Source organism: Halichoerus grypus, chromosome 7, assembly GCF_964656455.1.
Source record: "Halichoerus grypus chromosome 7, mHalGry1.hap1.1, whole genome shotgun sequence".
In the NCBI taxonomy this organism is placed as follows: Eukaryota; Metazoa; Chordata; class Mammalia; order Carnivora; family Phocidae; genus Halichoerus; species Halichoerus grypus.
In genome coordinates, this window is record NC_135718.1 from 29,952,426 (window position 1) to 29,959,346 (window position 6,921).

Sequence of the window (6,921 nt, forward strand, 5' to 3'; positions counted from 1 at the left end):
AAAGCACTTACAGGAATTCTACGGGGCTCCTCACAGAAACCCCACTGCTCAGCACAGCCCTGCAACGGTGAGGGCAGAGCTGTGGAGGGGGCTCAATAGGGACCACCTAAATAACCCAGCAAAACCTCAATTAGCCAGAGAAAAGTCAGACATAACCCTCACCTCCTCACATTTTTTCTGTACTCAACTCCCCCACCCTGATAAATAAATCTAAATACTATGGCTAATGATGAGGAGACAAAGGGCAGGCAAGTATATTGCCTTGAAAGAATTTAAGAAGCCCTCCAAGGGTCTATACCTATAAACTTGCATGCTGTCTACATCTAAAATACTGTGAGGTACTGAACAATCCAAAATTATCAATGAATGATCCGTTACCTTTATTTCACTTGCTAAGGCAGAAAAGTGAAATATAACAGTTTAGGAAGTTTTTTAAAAATTAACATTTCTAACAATGCAGCCTTTCTGCTGAACCACCATCTAATTAGGAAATTAAATTAACCAGACCATTTCACTTCCTCAGTAAATGGGATTGGATTTCTTGTGGTGGCGACTCAGACTCCTTTCTCCATTTCCCTGACATATCCGGCACTTCCCACCCCCATCTTTCATTCCTTCTGCCACCTGGAATTCTTGGTGAGCCTGGAGTTGGAGGGAGAAGAGGTGGGTTCCAGTCTCTGTTCCAGGGCATGTCTCTCACATCTAGGGCATGTGGCCTCTCTGAGCTCCTTTTCCCTGGCTTATGAGGGAGGAGGTTAAAGTACCTGATTCCTTAGGTCTCTTTCACCCCTAACATTCTAGGACTCCTTACACTGACCATTCTCCCCTCTTCACTTCCTGAAATCCAACTGCTTTCTCAAGATGCAAGTAAGATGCTTATCACCACCTTGGAGCCTCCCTTATCTCTGTAGACAGAAGTAATTTCTTGCTTCTCTATGATATTGTAATTGTTGTATATATTATGTATAATATATAGGCACATTTTGTCTCTCTGGCCAGACTCTAAGCTCTTTGAGGACAGGGGCCTGGTCCTTCTCATTTTTATATCCCTTAGCACTGCACCTGGCACATAGTAGGTGCTCGTTCTGTGATTTGAACGAAGTCCAACATGTTGTGATTTTGCAGCACACAGGTGTAGTGGGTGGCCTTAGCCAGCAGGGGGAGCGCGTCTGCTCCTTAAAAGAAGCAGCCAATTCTGACTCTTTATTCTATGGAGAGCTGATGGATAGATTTACCTCTGAGGATGAGAGGCGCATGGGACCAGGATGAATGCAGGGATGAGGGAGAGCCTGTTATTTCTCACTAAGAAGCCATCATTTATTTTGCAACTTGGTAAACAGAATAACATCTCAAGAACAGAAAGTAACCCTCATGATAAATTCAGACCACTTCCTATCTCTAAGGCCTACCTGGAGTTACAACGGGGATACATTCTTGATTAAACACTGTATACCTTGGGGCATTAAATCTATGATAAATTGGGAGATAGGGACCTGCAACCTCATTTCTTTTAAGGATATTTAATTACAAAATTCCATAACAAAATTACAGCCTTATTAAAATGGTTTCTCACCGAAGAGAAGGTCTAGAAAGATGAGACAATGCCAGTGGTAGCTTTTGGATTTTCCAAGAGCTCTCACTGTGCCACTGCACTCTATTCAGAGGTCAGGAAGGGAGAAAAACATCTCCATTCAGAAAATAGCCCTTGGGAAGGGTAGTCTCTCTCTCCACCTACCCCCCATGAGCCTGCCCCCACAGAGCCTGGAGTGCCAGGCAGCTAGGATCCCGGTAGAGAGAGATATCTGGTGGATGGACTAGCTTCTCTTTAAAAGGACAAACACCTGCTAGCTTATTAGTCACTCACATCTTAGTATGAATTATACCCATCATTTTCTTCTAGCCCCCCCAAATGGTGGGGGAGGGGGGTGTTTAGTCCAAGAATGGTCAGTTTGGTTGTATATTAAAAAGAAGTCATAATTCTAGGGCACCTGGGTGGCTCAGTTGGTTAAGCGTCTGCCTTCTGCTCAGGTCATGATCCCAGGGTCCTGGGATGGAGCCTGCTCAGCCAAGAGTCTGCTTCTTCCTCCCCCTCTGCACCCCCCACCATCCCACCCCGCCGCCACTCATGCGTGCTCTCTCACTCTCTCAAATAAATAAATAAATCTAAAAATTAAGTAATTAATTAAGTAATTAATTAAAGGAGTCATAATTCTGGGGCATAGGATTCTTTGGAGGAGGGAAGCCAGAATGATGAGTCTTTGTGGGAGGGCTTTGGGCAGCCAGAGAGTGGTGTGGGGGACATAGAGCAGAGGGCATACCAAAAGGTAGGGGACAGTGCTAAGAACCATGGTGATGGCAACTGTTCCTGGATTTTTCCAAGGGCCTGCCCCATGACCAGTCAAAACATCAAACCATGTGCCCCAATTTTTCATTCAGAAAATACAGCTCCTTTGCTTTCCTGGTGAGTTTCCTCCTCCACCATCTAGAAGAAGAAACAGGTAATCCTGGTGGTTTGACCTTGGGGTCCTTGCTTCATCTCTCAGAAACTGAGACCCAACCTCCTCAACCAGCAAAGTAGGGAGAGTCATCTGACTCCCCTCACAGGAAATACGCCGCCAAGCCTGTTCGTCTGCCTAGCGCAGAGCGAGCCCTCAGTTGCTGCTGGGCTGTCAGTGCCCGGCACATCAGAGACCCCCGATAAACACTGGCTGGTGTAATTACAGAATCATTCTGGGTTCTGCATCCAGGGTCGGCCTGGGACACAAGGTCTGCTGCTCATTACTAACATCCACTTTAGCTTTTCACCCCTCAGCTGCCTAATTAGAAGCCAGAGAATGGTGCTGAAAAAAACCAAGAAGTCTGACAACCCCAGCTGTGCTCTCCTTTCCCCTCCGGTCACTGTGCGAACCAGAGCAGTGCTCCTTCGGAGGTGAGTACCACTTCTAGGAATTAAATATTCTGGAGCATCAGGTGGAGATAGTGCCTAAGTGCCCGATGCTTTGTGGTGAAGCCCCATCACGTTCCTACTATGTGACTTTAGGCATGTCACTTAACTTCCTTTTTTTGTTTCTTTTCATCTGCAAAATAGAGACCATGAGGACCTGACGCCACCGCGCCCGTTCAGTGCCCGACATAGAGAAGGGATTCAGTCAACATTAGCTTCCTTTCCCGCCAACACTTTCTCCTGCTCCCCCCACCCCATAAAGGCCTAGAACGTCAGAGCTATGGGGAATCTGAAAGACCAGCCAGAGCGCCGTCTTATCTTTCAGATTAAGGAAGGACTGTGGGCGAGACAGAGGTGGGCCCCGGAGGAGAGGTCAGGTTGCCCCCTCCCAGTCCATGCTCACCCCCGATATGGCTCTGCCATCATGTCACCGTAGTGGGGCTGTCGGCTCAGACCTCAAGTCTCCTGGTTTCATTTAACATGGTTTGTGGCTCTCCTTCTTCTCTGAAATTACATCAAGGAAGTTCTAATGACCATTAGCCATGGTGGTTTTTCCTTTCCAAGGCCACTGACATCTTTGGATAGAAATTCATCTGGGTAAGCATCTGTACTCTGCTCGGATTTCCAGCAGACTCTAGGAATTGTGTCTGGGCCTGGGCTTCTCCTTACAAGTGCAGGATTCTAAATTCAAATTCACAAACCAGAGCCTGTTTTCTGGAGCACGTCCAAATGTGGGTGAGTGAGAACAGGCAGTTTATAATCCTGAGATGCTAATCTACCTTTCCAGGTTCTGACTGTGGTGGAGGAAGTAATAAAGTTGGAGAACAGAATAGGTTCCAAACCTGAATGACCAATTAAGCCTCTTTTTAAATGACCAAGGGCAGTATCTATAAGATACAAGCTAATTACAAGAATTAACAACAACCACTACCAAAAAACCCAGACACTTCAACTATATCAAATACTGAGGACCAGAAATGCAAGCCATCTTATCTTTACTGCATCTAATATTTTTCTGCCTATCAAATTAAACCGAGTCCTGGCTCTGGCCTCAGTTCACTTCTGGTCCTGGATGTATAGGGGAGGGGGCCAAAGAGGAAGGAGGCAGGGATGACAGGAAACCACAGGAGAAGTGAAAAGGCCTCTGAGTTAAATGCATAATATATTGGTCGAAGGGGCCTTTTCTTCTCTGCCACCTCCAGTGATTCATCCAGCAAATATTTGTGGAGCAACTATTTTTCGAGCACTGTATTAAGCACTGGGGATGCAGTAGTGCCTGCCTCCACAGAGCTGACATTCCCAGGGGGGAATATAGACAACAAACAAGCATAAGAACAAATCAACGAGATCATCTCAGAGGATGTCTCACCGGAGAAGGCAATGTGGGAAATCAATGAGGAACTGGGCTTACCGGGGGGCACTTTGGCTGGATGGTTGGAAGAGCATCTTTGAGGAGGTGACCACGATGAGTCGAGACCTGTATAATCCATCATAAGTGATGGGTAAACCAGAGAGAACATTCCATGCAGAGGGCACAGCACGTGCAAAGGCCCAGCACGAGGGTGATCTTGAAGAATGGAGAGAAGGTCAGAGTGGCTGCAGCTCAGGGAGCCGGGGCTGTGTTATGAGACAAGAGAAGTAGGCAATGGTCCGACGGTGTAAGGCAGGGGACACAGGATAAGGAATGGCTAGGTGAAGCAGTCCCTGAGGTCAGACAGAGCTGGATTTGAATACCAGCTTTAAGATTTACCAGCAGCAGGACCTTGAGCAGGTTATTAACCTCTGAGCCTCAGCTTCCTCATCTTTGAAATGGGAGTGATTGTTAATAGGACCAACCTCACATGGCTAACGGGAGGAAGAAGTGACAGAAGGCGTTGCCCATGCTTGCAGAGCCCCTGGCATACACTCGGCAGTCAATAAGTTCCAACTTCTACTACTGTGGACTTTTTGTCATGGACCCTCAAGGCCACCCCTTGAGGCCCTGGGCCCTGTTCAGCTGCCACCACTCAGGATACCACCAGGTGGCAGTCTTTCAAGTTTTCTGGTTTCACCAGTGCCCGGTCCTGACTGTTTTCACCATTAGGAAAGGGCAAAAGACCCTTTGGAGGTAAAAGCCTGGTTGGGCACAGTGTTCCTGGAAATGTACAGGGAATATTTTCTAATTTCAGCAACAAAATGTAATGGAAAGAAAGCAGGCTAAGAGTCAGATCTGGATTCTAGTCTCTACTTCACCTGTAGATCAGCTGAGCTTGGCAGTATATTTGCTCATTCTGGGTCCCAATGTCCCCATCTACCTCTACCATGGTGTCATCGGGAGGCCCAAGCGAGGTACTCTGTCTGGAATGGCTGTCTAAAATGTACCTGAGTGTCTGTCCCAGCTTTGCCCCGGCTTGCTGTTTACTTAACCTCGGCTTTTTCATCTGTAGAATGGGCATAAGTATTGGCCTCATAGGCTCGTAGGGATGATCGGAGCAGTAAAAGCCCAGGAGCAGTGCCCAGCACATGCAGGTGCGGCTCGATGTGTGCTGTTATTGTTTGTAAAGCTCCGTGTAGGTAGATCAGCTATGAACACAGGCCACAGTGGCTTTGGTTGTGGCGCCTGCTGGGGAACGTGTGACAGACGATGAGCTCCCAGAAGACCATGAGTGAGCAGACAGAGGGGAGAGTTCCACGTAGAGGTGAGAAGGGAAGGTGCACAGTAACCAAGCCAGGGAAACCTCTCCTGCCCTACAGTTGATGAAGGAGGAGGGGCATCACCTGCTGGCCACGTCTCCCCAGCCCGTTCCTATTCCCTATCTCTTTCCGCATGAGTTCGGCATCAATTCCCTGCTGCATTGTAAGCTCCTTGAAGGCAGAAAAGGACTCATTCATCTTTGTTCCCCCACTGGCCTAACACAGAGCCCACACCTAACAAGCCCTGGATAAATGCTGGCTGAGACCCATCCATCCTGCACTGTGCAGTGAATTGGTCACATCCCAAAACCCCTGGGCTATGCACCGAGCCGGAACTCTTCCAACCCAGCTTAGGCCTCGGATGCTCTGCCTGTGACCTGGGGGTGTTGGTGTCTCTGTGCTCATGTCCTTATCTGTAAATATGTGCAGAGCATGCCGGAGAAAAAGCACAGACACCAGCTGCATTTGCTAGGCTCGCCATTTGCCCCGGACCTGTCCCTCCTGCCTGGAAAGCTCTTGTGGGGGGGGGGGGCGGGGGGAGGAACATGGCAGCAAGGGCTGTGGGATTGCTATTGATAGGGAACAGCTGGGGGAGGGTATAATGGAATAGGCTCAGCATAACAAGAAAGAGCACCCACACTCCTAAATCTCCTTTGCCATATGAGAATCTTGTTGAGGGGGAGGGATCACTCCCTCTCTCTGGGCCTGTTTCCTTAACTCCACTACAGGGAAAATAAAAATACCCACTTCTTTGTCATCAGGGGCATAGTGCCCGGCCCACAGAAAGTGCTTCAATGCATGTTGGCTATCCCGATGCTTCGTAAATACTAAAGCAGCCCTGGTCAAACTTGACTGCCAAGGTAGTCTCAAAGCAGAAGAAAGCCTTATCCCCCACCGCCACCCAGGGGTCGGGTGGGGGTGTTGTGGATCTCACCCAACAGGAAGTCTGAAAGGCCTTTTGTCTAAAAGATGCACGCACAATTTTGCATTCAACTCCGTGATCTATCTAGATTTATCAAAATGAAAAGTGTATTTTCCATTTCTTACCACCTAATTACCTACCACACCTCCTCTTGCCCCCTGCCCCTAGCACATCTTCCAGTAAAAAATGGGTTCTCCGGGAAGATACGGTACTTTTACTTGGGGTAATTTGTGGTCCTGGAATCCTCCCCAGAATCCCTGTTTAAGGAGTCTGGCGAAAGAACCCTCTTCAGGTTTCAGTATTTGTATTTCAGGTTGTAGGGGGCCAGCCTCGGCACCCTGCTTTACTTCAGTAGAATACTTGGCCTTTGTCTGGTTGGGTC